We start from the raw sequence: 12,627 nt of genomic DNA, 5'->3' as shown, positions 1-12,627 counted from the left end.
CACGAGGCTGGACAGTGACGTGGTCTCTACGGGCCATGAGGCTGGACAGTGACGTGGTCTCTACGGGCCATGAGGCTGGACACTGAGGGGATGTCTACAGAACACGAGGGTGGACAGTGAGGGGAGTCTCTACAGGACACGAGGCTGGACAGTGACGTGGTCTCTACAGGCCATGAGGCTGGACAGTGACGTGGTCTCTACAGGCCATGAGGCTGGACACTGAGGGGATGTCTACAGAACATGAGGGTGGACAGTGAGGGGGTCTCTACAGGACAGGAGAGGGGCCCGGACAAGTCTGGGACAGGGGAGGATGTGACCCCCACCAAGTCCCCTAAACCCGGGCTCAGTGTGGAGTCTCAGCCTCACCCTCATGGGCTGCGCAGCCCCTCTTGGCCCACCTGCAACAACCTGCAGCCCTGCGAACAACTGTCCACAGCCCAGCAGCTGTCCTCATCTTGCCTCGTGCCCAGCCCAGAACACATGCCCAGCTAAACACAGAGCAGCACAGTGCCAGTGTGGCCACCAGATGGCCCATATCATCTGCTTCCCAGGGTAACATTGCAGGGCATCCACACTGGGCGTGTTCACCCCTAGCGTGTCAATACTCCAGTGCCTCCACGCACACATACACACGCCTGGATACTCCAGTACCTCTACGCACACACGCACACACCTGGATACTGCAGTGCCTCTACACACACACAGGCACACACCTCAATACTCCAGTACCTCTACGCACACACGAACACACCTGGAGCCCAGGATTACCAGTGGCCATTGCCATTGCCCTTGTGCTGAACAAGAACGTGTCAGTGGTCCAGGACAAATGCACCAAAATTCCACCTTTACCATCCAGCATAGGCTTCCACACGACCTCTTGTTCTTCCTGAGCGACCCCTGCCAGGAGGCACAGAGGCCCCACTGGCCTCCCCAGAAGTGGGCATGCCTCTGTCACATTCAGCCAGTTCTCTGTTCTCAGGCCCAGGGGTTAAAATCAACACAAGTTCAATAAAACCTCTGGCATGAGGGTCATAGTTTTGTTTTCAAAATGTGTGCTTTAACCTTTTCCAGAATTAGGCCTTTTGTAAAAAGCCTCCCACTGCCTTTAGGAAAACAGTTCAAAGGTTCTCCATGACCCAGCCCCTCCTTCCCCTACCCCCCACTCCTGGGACACCTGCTTGTGTGGTTTCCTCTGTCTGGAGCAACCCCTCCCACGCACACTGCATGGGACTCTTAGGGTTGCCATAATAAAGGACCCCAGACTGGCTTAAACAACAGAAAATTATTCCCTCTTAGTTCTGGAGGCCAGAAGTCTGGAATCAAGTAGTGGCTGCATTGCCTCCGAAGATTCCAGAGACGACCCTTCCTCACCTCCTCCAGCTTCTAGCAGTCGTTGGCAATCCTTGACGCTCCCTGGCTCACAGACGCATCCCTCCAGCCTCGCCACTTCTGTCTTCACACAGCACTGTCCCCTGCATCTTCTGTGTCTGGGTCCACACTGCCCTCTTCTTGTAAAGACACCCCAGCCCACTATGGCCTCAAATTGACTAAATCTGCAAAGACCCTACTTCCAAACAAGGTCACACTCACAGGTGCTGGGGGTTGAGACTCCAGTGTATCTTTTTTTTAGACAGAGTCTCACTCTGTCGCCAGGCTGGAGGGCAGTGGCGCGATCACGGCTCATTGCAACCTCTGCCTCCCAGGTTCAAACGATTCTCCAGCCTCAGCCTCCCGAGTAGCTGGGACTACAGGCATGTGCCACCACGCCCAGCTAATTTTTGTATTTTTTTAGTAGAGACGGGGTTTCATTATGTTGGCCAGGATGGTCTCAATCTCTTGACCTCGTGATCCACCCGCCTCGGCCTCCCAAAGTGCCGGGATTATAGGCGTGAGACACCGCGCCCGGCCGAGACTCCAACATATCTTTTAGGAGACACAACTCAACCCTCAACACTAACGAACAAAGAAGACTTGAGCGTTAGAGCCCAGTTCCAAGGAGGACCCAAACCACTGTTGACAATCCAGGGTGCTGAAATAGACACAAAACTGGTCAATATCCACAAAATACTTCATTCCTCTGGACAAAACTCCTTTGCAGTCCTATGAACAAGAACTGTTGGCATTACTATCAGCTTTCCACAACTGGCCCACCCAAAGGGCTGCTCTGGTTCTGGCCCTGGCTGGGCAGCCTCCATCCTCTCCAACCTTTGGCCCCCACGTGTCCCCAAGGCCCCTGGGAGGCTCTCCATCACCAGCTTGGCCAGGCCCCACTGGCCTGGATCTTCCCACACATGTGGTGATGGACGAGGCTCAGAGGGGTCTGTGGGACGGGATTTAACAGGTCTCAAGTGTCTCAAACTAATCTGGGCCCCCAATGAGGCTGACTGAGGCCTCAGCTGCTTCCTAGTGGGGCAGGTGGAGCATAAGGCTCTGAGAGCAGCACCCGTGGTCTTGCCCTGCGTCTCAAACAGGAGGGGAGACGGTGGAGTGGCATCTGGGCAGGTGCCTGGAGCCAGGAGGGACAGTAGATGAGGGAGGTGTTACACACCAGGCAGGAGCCTGAGGATGGCCAGAAGGACCAGGACCAAGCAGGGGCCAATGCAGTACAAGGGGCTCCAGGAATGACAGCCAGAGGGGCTGTGATTTGAGTGAAGGTGTCATTCCTGGAGTATGGGGAGTTCAAGACCAGCCTGGGCAACACAGTGAGATCCCATCTCTACTAAAAATTAAAAATTAGCCAGGTGTGGTGGTGCACACTTCTGGTTCCAGCTACTGGGAAGGCTGAGATGTAGGATCACTTTGCCGGAAGTTGAGGCTACAGTGAGCCCTGATGTGACCCACTCCACTCCTACCTGAGCAACAGAGCAAGACTCTGTCTCCAAAAAGAAAAGAATGCCCATTTAACAGAACTCTTTGAGAAAACTGAAGAAGAGGGACTGTCTCCCAACTCATTCGTTGAGGCCAGCATTACTCTGATACCATACGCATCACAAGAAAAAAAAATTACAGACCAATATCCCTTATAAACAGAGATGTAAAAATCATTAACAAAATTTTAGTAAATCAAAATCCATCAATATTTTTTAAAATACTATAATATAATCAAGCAGGGTTTATTACAGAATGCAAGGTTGGTTTAACAAAATCAGTGTGATTCATTATATTAACAAACTAAAAAAGGAAACACATGATTATCATAATAGATGCAGAAAAAGCATTTGACAAAATCTAAAATCCATTCCTCATAAAGACTCTCAGCAAACTAGGAATAGGAAGAATGTGTCAGCCTGATATGAAAAACCCAAGGTAAGTCATACTCCATAATGTCTCCCCTCAGAGCAGGACAGAGGCAAGGATGTCCACTTCTACTCAACACTGCACTGGACATTCCAACCAAACCAATAAGGTAAGAAAAAGAAACAAAAGGTGTCCAGATTAAAAAAAAAAAAATGTCTAATTCACAGACCTGATCATCTGTGTAGAAAGTTGGATATAATCTATAAAAAAGCTACTAGAACTAATAAGCAACTTCAACAAAGTTTCAGGATACAAAATCAATACACAAAAATCTATGGGATTTCTATATCCTAGGAATGAACGATCAAATGAAAGTTTTTAAAAATAATGCTATTTTGGCCGGGCGCAGTGGCTTAAGCCTGTAATCCCAGCACTTTGGGAGGCCAAGACGGGCGGATCACAAGGTCAGGAGATTGAGACCATCCTGGCTAACATGGTGAAACCCCGTCTCTACTAAAAAAATACAAAAAACTAGCCAGGCGAGGTGGCGGGCACCTGTAGTCCCAGCTACTCGGGAGGCTGAGGCGGGAGAATGGCGTGAACCCGGGAGGCGGAGCTTGCAGTGAGCCGAGATCCGGCCACTGCACTCCAGCCTGGGCAACAGAGCAAGACTCCATCTCAAAAAAAAAAAAAATGCTATTTATAATAGCATCAAAAAATATGAAATACCTGGAAATACAACTGACAAAAGCTGTACAAGACCTGTACATTAAAAGTTGTAAAACTGCTGAGAGAAATTAAGGATGTAAATAACAGTCACGCTGTGTTCATGGATCAGAAAACTCAGTATGTCGGTTCCACCCAAACTGATCTATAGATTTAATGCAATTAAAATCGCAAGAGGCTTTTTTTGTGGAAACTAACAAACTGATTCTAAAATTTGCATAGAAATTTGCAAAGAACCTAGAATCCCCTAAACAACTTTGAAAAACAAAGTTGGAGGACTCACACTTCCTGACCTCAAAACAGAGTATAAAGCTATAGTAATCAAGATAGTGTAGTATTTGAGCCAGGCGCGGTGGCTCACGCCTGTAATCCCAGCACTTTGGGAGGCCAAGGTGGGCAGATCACGAGGTCAGGAGATCGAGACCATCCTGGCTAACACGGTGAAACCCCCATCTCTACTAAAAATACAAAAAAATTAGCTGGGTATGGTGGTGCACACCTGTAATCCCAGCTACTTGGGAGGGTGAGGCAGGAGAATCGCTTGAACCCGGGAGGCAGAGGTTGCAGTGAGCCGAGATCGCACCACTGCACTCTATCCTGGGCCATAGAGGGAGACTCCGTTTCAAGAAAAAAAAATGAAATCCTAAGCCCCGCACCACCTGAACAGACCCCCTCTTGGCCAGGGGGACCCCAGAAAACCTTAAAACTGAATTCCTGGCCATGACGGGAAGGGAAGTTGGACACATCTGATCATACACCTCAAGCATTAATGTTAAAATAGATTTCATAAGACTAACAAAACAAACCCTTTGTGACAATATCAAATTATAAACAGGACCTAAGGCCGTGCCAGACAGGAGTTAAGTCACACACCCCTATGGGTTAAGAGGCTTATATCCTTTTTTTTTTTTTTTTTTTTTTTTTTTTTTTTTTTTTTTTTTGTGAGGCGGAGTCTCGCTCTGTTGCCCGGGCTGGAGTGCAGTGGCCGGATCTCAGCTCACTGCAAGCTCCGCCTCCCGGGTTTACGCCATTCTCCTGCCTCAGCCTCCTGAGTAGCTGGGACTACAGGCGCCCGCCACCTCGCCCGGCTAGTTTTGTATTTTTTTAGTAGAGACGAGGTTTCACCGTGTTAGCCAGGATGGTCTCGATCGCCTGACCTCGTGATCCGCCCGTCTCGGCCTCCCAAAGTGCTGGGATTACAGGCTTGAGCCACCGCGCCCGGCCAAGAGGCTTATATCTTAACTCAAAACGTTCCTTTTTGCTGACTCCAAATTTTTAAATAGAACTTTACTCCTTTAACCAGTTGCAAATTAAAGAATCTCTGAATCCACCTCAAAACTGTACTCCCTGCTTCAAGATACCCTGCCATGTGGGGCCAAACCAATGTCTACCTTCTATGTACTGATTTATGTCTTTTCCCGTAACTCCTGCCTCTCTGAAATCTATGAAACCAAAGTGTAACCTGACTGCCAGGGGCACACTTTCTCAGGACCTCTCGAAACTGTGTTTTCCAGGCCATGGTCACTCATACTGACTCAGAAAAAACCTCTTTGAAATATTTTACAGGGTGTTTTTCTCCATTAACATTATTGAGTTCTGAGAGTTCTTGATATATTCTCGATACAAGTCCTTTATCAAATACGTGATTCGCAAAAATTTTCTTACAGCCTTGGGCTTGTATTTTCATTTCCTTCATTTTCTTAGCAGTGTCTTTGGAAGAGCAGAAGTTCTTAATTTTGATGAAACAATTTATTTATTTGATGGATTATGTTTTGATACCCTATCTAATAATGCTTTGCCCGATCTAAGTTTGCAAAGGTTTTCTCCTATGTCCTCTTATAGAAGTTTTATAATTTTAGGTTTTACATTTAGGTTTATGATCCATGTTGACTTAATATTTTAATATAGTACAAAGTATGGATCAAAGTTCACTTTTTGCATATGGGTATCCAACTGTTTAGCATCATTTACCGATAACAAAACTTGCCTTTATTGAATTGCCTTTGCACCTTTGTTGAAAATCAGTTGCTCATATTTGTGGGTCTATTTCTGGTCTCTCTAATTTGTTCTATTGATCTGTCTATCTTGATGCAAATACCACACTGTCTTTTTTAAAAATGTTATTTCTTTTATCATGATACTTCTTTTCTTTTTTTTTTTTTTTTTGACAGTGTCTTACTTCGTCACCCAGGCTGGAGTGCAGTAGTGAGATCTCAGCTCACTGCAACCTCCTCCTCCCAGGTTCAAGTGATTCTTGTGCCTCAGCTTCCTGGGTAGCTGGAATTACAGGTGTGAGCCACCATGCCCGGCTAATTTTTTTGTATTTTTAGTAGAGACAGGGTTTCACCATGTTGGCCAGGCTGGTCTCGAACTCCTGACCTCAAGTGATCCACCCGCCTCGGCCTCCCCAGGAGCTGAGAACTCTGGCAGGGAGGCTCTGTGGTGTAGGAATCCCAGGTCTCCAGCCATGTCTGAAAAACAGTATTAACCCGTGGCTTCACCCCAGGTTTGAAACACCTGATTGTTCTTCAAAAACACCTGCTATCGTTTGGATGTTTGTCCCCGAACCTCATGTTGAAATCTGTTCCCCGATGTTGGAGGTGGGGCCTGGTGGGAGGTGTTCAGGTCATGGGGAAGGATCCAGAATGAATGGTTTAGTGCCCTCCTCACAGTGATGGGTGAGTTCTTGCTCTATCAGTTCCCATGAGAGCTGGTTGGTTTTATTGTTTGTTTTTTGGTTTTGGTTTTTTTTTTTTTTTTTTGAGACAGAGTCTCGCTCTGTCACCCAGGCTGGAGTGCAGTGGTGTAATCTCGGCTCACTGCAAGCTCTGCCTCCTGGGTTCACGCCATTCTCCTGCCTCAGCCTTCCGAGTAGCTGGGACTACAGGCGCCCACCACCACACCTGGTTAATTTTTTGTATTTTTAGTAGAGACGGGGTTTCACCGTGTTAGCCAGGATGGTCTTGATCTCCTGACCTCGTGATCCGCTCTCCTCGGCCTCCCAAAGTGCTGGGATTACAGGCGTGAGCCACCGCGCCCGGCCAGGGCTGGTTGTTTTAAAAAAGCCTGGCATCTCCCCTCTCTCTCGCCTCTTCTCTTACCATCAGGCACCTCCCGCCATGAGTGAAAGCTCCCTGAGGCCTCCCCAGAAGCAGATGCCAGCACCATGTTTCCCGTACACCCTGCAGAACCGTGAGCCAAACAAACCTCTTTTATCATGACCTAGCCTCTATCCTTGCTCCTCACCTAGGAAAAAGAAAAAGAAATTACCCAGCCTCAGATATTCCTTCATAGCAACACAAAACTAGGACAATATTGGTGCCCAGACTCCAACCCAGACCAGGCACATCAGAGCCTGGGCATGGGGGTGGAGCCAGCTCTAGTGAGCTCCCAAAGTACCCAGGGGATTCTACTGCACATCCAGGGTAGAGAACATGGCCACAGATAATCCAGACAAAAATATTCTTTATATGATTAGCACAGAGTTGTTTTTTTGTTGTTGTTTAAACTCAGTGGCAAGAGCAGCACACAAGAGTTTTAACAGGAGTTGTAGTTTTCACCATTAAGAATATTTACCTGCTATTGGAATCCAGGTACACACATTTACCCTGGGTTTAATTTGCTATGTAAAATTGATGTGGTTCTTTTACAAATTGCTGGCAAGTTGAGGTTGGGGCCACCACAAAACAAGTCTCCAGCATGACAAAGGTCACAGTTGCGTGTCTGGGCTCTCAACACCAGAATGGAGCTCCTTGTGGGCAGGGGCTGGCTTGCCCCTTGTCTTAGTCTGTTTCCTGCTGCTTATAACAGAAACTGGGCAATTTAAAAGGAACAGAATGTATTTATACATCTGAAACTGGGTAATTTAAAAGAAACAAAATGTATTTCTTACAGGTCTGGGGGCTCCGAAGTCCAAAGTCAATGGGCCACATCTGGTGAGGCTTTCTTGCTGGTGGCAACCCCGGAGTCCCAAGGCAGTGCAGGGCGTCACAGGGTGAGGGGCTGAGAGTGCCGGCTCAGGTCTCCCTCTTCTTACAAAGCCACCAGCCCCACTCCTATGATAACCCATTCATCTATAAATAAATGAATCCATTCATGAGGGCAGAGCTCTCGTGGCCCACTCACCTCTTAAACGCCCCGCCTCTCAGTACTGCCGCATTGGGGATGAAATTCCAACTTGAGTTTCGGAGGGGACAAATATTCAAACCACAGCATCCTTAAACCATCCGAGACCGGCCTGCCTGCCCCCATGCCCACTCGAAAATGAGTGCCGCGCCAGCCACGGCAGTCCTGTCACCGAGCCCGAAGCTCCAGCACCGGGGCCTCCCTGGGGGGTACCCGGGCTCTGCGGGAAGGTGCAGAGAGCCCTGGGCGGGGCTCCCGGAAGCCGCGCCCGCCCCCGCCCTACTGAACGGCCCTTTTCCTCCGCAGCAGTTCTCCGCGCTGGCCACTGGGGGCCAGGGTTGGGCCGCACCGCGCGGAGCCTGCCTGAGCCAGGCGCCCCCACCCCGGCCCGGGGAAAACGGCGGCCGCTCTGTGGCTCGGCAGAACTCGTCCAGAACAGTGGGGCTTGGAAGTGCTTCCCCTCCGTGGCGACGCCAGCGCTGGCCTGCTGGTCTCCCAGTTCTTTGCCCAGGCTAAGAAGCAAGCGCGCGCGCACACACGCACACACGCACTCTCTCTCTCTTCCCCCTCCACTGCCTCCGGGAAGTTCTCCCTGCCTGTGGCTTGCAGCTCGCGCCGCGCACCAGCCTCCCGTCCTACTCACAGCCGACTTGAGATCAGTGTTCCCGCCAAGCGTCCACCTGAGCTGCCCAGGCCCAAGGCTGAAACCCCAGACCAGGTCCAGAGCAGCGCGGGCAGGTGGGACCTCAGACGGGGCTCCCTCGGTGCTGCACCCTGGCCCAACATGTGCAAGCCTCCAGCCCGAGACAGGAAAATGATGATCCCCACTTGACAAGTGAGGAAGCAGAGGCTCAGAGAGGTTGGGTAACTCACCCTGGGCCACACAGCAAGGAAAAGCCAGTCCCAGACCTGTGCTCCTGACCTGCACCTGGTCTGCTCCCCTCAGGAGACTGTCTAGGCCACGATGGCACCCTTGGCTGGCCTGAATCTGGAGCACAGGTCCACAGGGCTCTTTACCGGGTTCCACTGTCACAGTCCCCAGGCCGTATCCCCATGAGCACAGTTTGGACAGTGGAGCAGTCTCTGGCCTGACCACAGGCAGCACCCCAGGGGCTCCACGTGCCTTTGGGGTGCACTCAAGTGGGCGGGGAAGAGGGGCCTAGAGCCCCACCTCAGCCTCCTTTGTCCTGCCTGAGCAAAGCCCCACTCACCTCCCCTGAGCAGCCAGAGATGCGGACGGAGCCCCTGCGGGCAGAAAACACGTCCCAGGTGATAAGTATGAGGTCTCCCTGGTGAGAGTGTGGGCCCCCCACATTCGACACTGCTGGAGTCCTGGAGAGGACGCCACAGGCTCTGGGAAGCTCCACGCGGAAGCTGAGTGCCCCGCTGCTCTGTGGTTATTAAGCACACTCCAGGGAAACTCCATCAGAGCCTCCTGTTCTCATCTGCTAAATGGGATGACGGTCGTACTGCTCCCTGGGTCATTGTGGGGACAAAATGAAACACAGATGTGTTTTAGCTGTCAGCACCCAGCACACAGGAGGCATTCAGAACCAGAGATAGACCAGGAGGAGGCTCAGATCCCAGGAGTCGGCAAAGGTGGAGATGGAAGTGAAGTGGGGATGGGGCCCAGCCATGCTGGAGGAACTGGGGCTGTCTTCTGGCTGAGCCCAGGCCTGCCCCCCACCCATCAGGGTGCACTCATGCCCCGCACAGCTTTGCCCAGGACTGGCCCCCCACCTCAGGGTGGGCTCATGCCCAGCACAGCTTCTCCTGAAGGGGCACTCTCTCATATGTCCCCAGGTAGACCCTACTGATAAAAGGTTTGTCCAGGACCAAGAAATTTCCTGGGATATGGGGCATTCAGTGCTAAAAGCTGGACAGTCCCAGGCCAACCCAGACTGTTGGTCACCTTTCCTGCAGAGGGGACGTAAGAGGTCACAAGGTCACCAGGCTGATGCTTCTGAGAGGGTACAGCCAAGATGGACACCGAGTCCTGTGCTCACAGTATCCTCACCAGGCTGCCATGGCTTCTGGAGGGCAAGGCCATGACTTGCCTTACATGTGAGCAGTGGGGTCTGAGCCGGGGCTGTGACTCCCCTCACCCAGACTGGGCAGGGACACACCCTCCCCAGGAGAGGAGGGCTCCTCAGGCTTCAGGAAGAGGCCCAGGAAGGAGGAGCCCCAGGGTCCGGGGCTGGAGACGAAGCTCAAAAGACGCACAGCACAGACACAGCGCTGCCCAGCTGGCCTGGAGTCCCGGGGGAGGCGGAGAGGGGCCATGATGAAGAGCTTGGAGAGGGCCCTAGGCACAAGAAGTGGGCCCTGACCCGGGCGGGAGGCAACCATTAAGCTGACACCTGGGGCTGAGCTGGCGTCCCCAAGACCCCCTGTGCAGTGGGCCGTGGCCAGCCTCCCACACCTCTGTCCACCTCCTCTGTCCCATCCCTAGGCTTGCCTGGACTTTGCTCTCCTCCAAGACTGAAGCAATGAAGATCCTCATGACACAGCCCCTGCAGACCCTCATCTGCCCTCAGGGGGCCTCCAGCCTGAGCCCTGGCTCCCCTTGATCCCCAACCGGCCTTTTATACGGTGCCCTTGCCCAGCCCAGAGCCCTGACTGCCTAGGTCTGGCCCAGACCACGCTTTTGGCTTCTGCGTCAAACGCCATTAAGCTAAACGCCACCACCGCTCTTCCGAGACTGCCGTGTTCTCTTAAATCATCCCATAAGCACAAGGTGGATGGTGACGTGGCCCACGCCATGCTCAGCTTAGGGTGGGGTCCCGACTCCCTCACGCTCCCAGAAGGCTCGGCCAGATGAGGGGCGGCATCACCCTGGTGAGCCCAAATTGGCTCAAAATTCCAGAAGCCAAAAAGATGACAGCATGGTGTTAGAATTGTGAGCACCACAGCTGCAGGACCATCGAGGTGCTGGCGGCAGCCCCACGCCCCCACCTCCATCCCCAGTTCAGGGTGGCAGCCCAAAGGCCACAGGACCCAGCTGAGGGCACGGCCCGGCTTCCCCTACTGACTTGGCCTCGTCCATTGATGACTGAGGCCACAGTTGTGGGGGTGGAAAGCGAGGGAGCTGCCCAGTCCTAGATTCAAACCTCTGTCTACCTCCTCGGGTACCAAAAGCTATGGTGACCACGGAGCCTGCACAGCTAGACTCATGGCAGACACGTCTGCTGCAGGACCTGCAGGCCAGGCAGAATCTAGGTCAGCACAGGGGAGGGGCAGATCCAGCTCCTGCCCTTCCCCCCTGCAGACCACATTTTGGAGCTGGATATAGGCTGAGGTCACAGGCAAGGAAAACTGAGCCCTGCAAGGCCACATACACCACCTCACACCTCACCTCACCTGCACCACTGCACAGCCATGCCACAGCTCACCAACACCAAGGCACGCCTGTGCCACAGCAGCAGCCTGGAGCCTCCACATGGCTTTCAAACATGCCCACTCCAGCACAGGGACGTCTGCACAGCCACTGAACCTCAGCAGGGATGCAGTTGCTATGACAACCTCAAGACTTTAAAAACCTGCTCCTGCCAGTTCTGCCTCTCCTGGTAAAAGCCTCCTCCACCTGCCATCCCTGGAACATCCCTGGGGATGGAGGAGGGAGGCCATCGAAGACCTGCTGTGATGTGTCAAGCAGTCTCCTCCCTACTGCCCTGGGCTGAGCACACTGGGATGGGGACAGGGTAGACCCAGAACCTGGCCCAGGACTCCATGAGGGCTGTGCAGGAAAGACAGATGTGTGTGTCCGGTAGGGCATGTGACAAACAGGGCCAGGACAAATGGAGAAACTGAGGCCCCTTCTGACTTATAAAGGTTTATTTGCTTCTCAGAGCTGAACCATCATTCACATGTCTTTCTAGCTCAGTTCCTCTGACAAAAAACCCACCAGACTCTGGAAGTACAGCCCATCCTCCTGCCTGGCCAAACGTTCCAGACTGGGTAGAGCTGCAGTCCTCGGCTGGGCCCCCCTCCTGGCTGCTGCCAGGGCAGTAAGCAAAAGGGTGCCATCCATAAGCCCTGGACAGGGGTGCCACCCCAACCCCTGCCAGGTCCCAGCCCAGTCTGGGCCCCCAGCACTGAGCCCAGGGCCTGGCATGCAGGGCACATCAGTTACATGGACCAGCAGAGGTGCTAAGCAAAGGGGTGGAGATAGGAACCAGGGCAGCCCATCAGCAGGTGGTCGAGGGAGGAGTCAGCCCGTAGCGGGGTCCCCAGAGCTGAGGGTGCCTCCACTCCACCCCTTGCTGGTGCAGCAAAACATCTAGCTCTGTGCAGAGAACAGGAATTCAGAGACAGGATACAACATGCGCCAGCCAGATACCACCTCCCAGCACTGCCCCAGCTGCCTCGCCCGGCAAAGCTCTTCTTCAGGGTCCTCCCAGCTGCACAGATTGACCCTCGGCATCCTCCATACCACAGCCTGCCTGAGATTTCACCACAGCAGGATTCCTGCTCACTGGCCACGGAAAGGCGTGAGCAGTGGCCCTTCCAGCCCTGCAGCTGTCGGCTCCTCCTTGATGC

The 12,627-nt window shown here is 52.5% G+C and overlaps 1 protein-coding gene across 1 annotated transcript in view; it reads right to left on the bottom strand.

Moving 5' to 3' along the window:
- The window catches only part of MYT1 (myelin transcription factor 1), a 117,982-nt gene extending 109,684 nt beyond the window's left edge, over positions 1-8,298 (bottom strand). Inside the window, exon 1 of the mRNA XM_017881328.1 lies at positions 8,089-8,298. The gene's annotated coding sequence lies outside the window, so the exon portion shown is untranslated. The remainder of the gene's footprint in view (positions 1-8,088) is intronic.
- Positions 8,299-12,627: the final 4,329 nt, after the last annotated feature.

The sequence above is a fragment of the Rhinopithecus bieti genome, unplaced genomic scaffold, assembly GCF_001698545.2.
Source record: "Rhinopithecus bieti isolate Rb0 unplaced genomic scaffold, ASM169854v2 scaffold_12573, whole genome shotgun sequence".
NCBI classification, from domain to species: Eukaryota; Metazoa; Chordata; class Mammalia; order Primates; family Cercopithecidae; genus Rhinopithecus; species Rhinopithecus bieti.
Note: the sequence above shows the minus strand (reverse complement) of the source record. Positions and strands in the feature narration are given on the sequence as shown.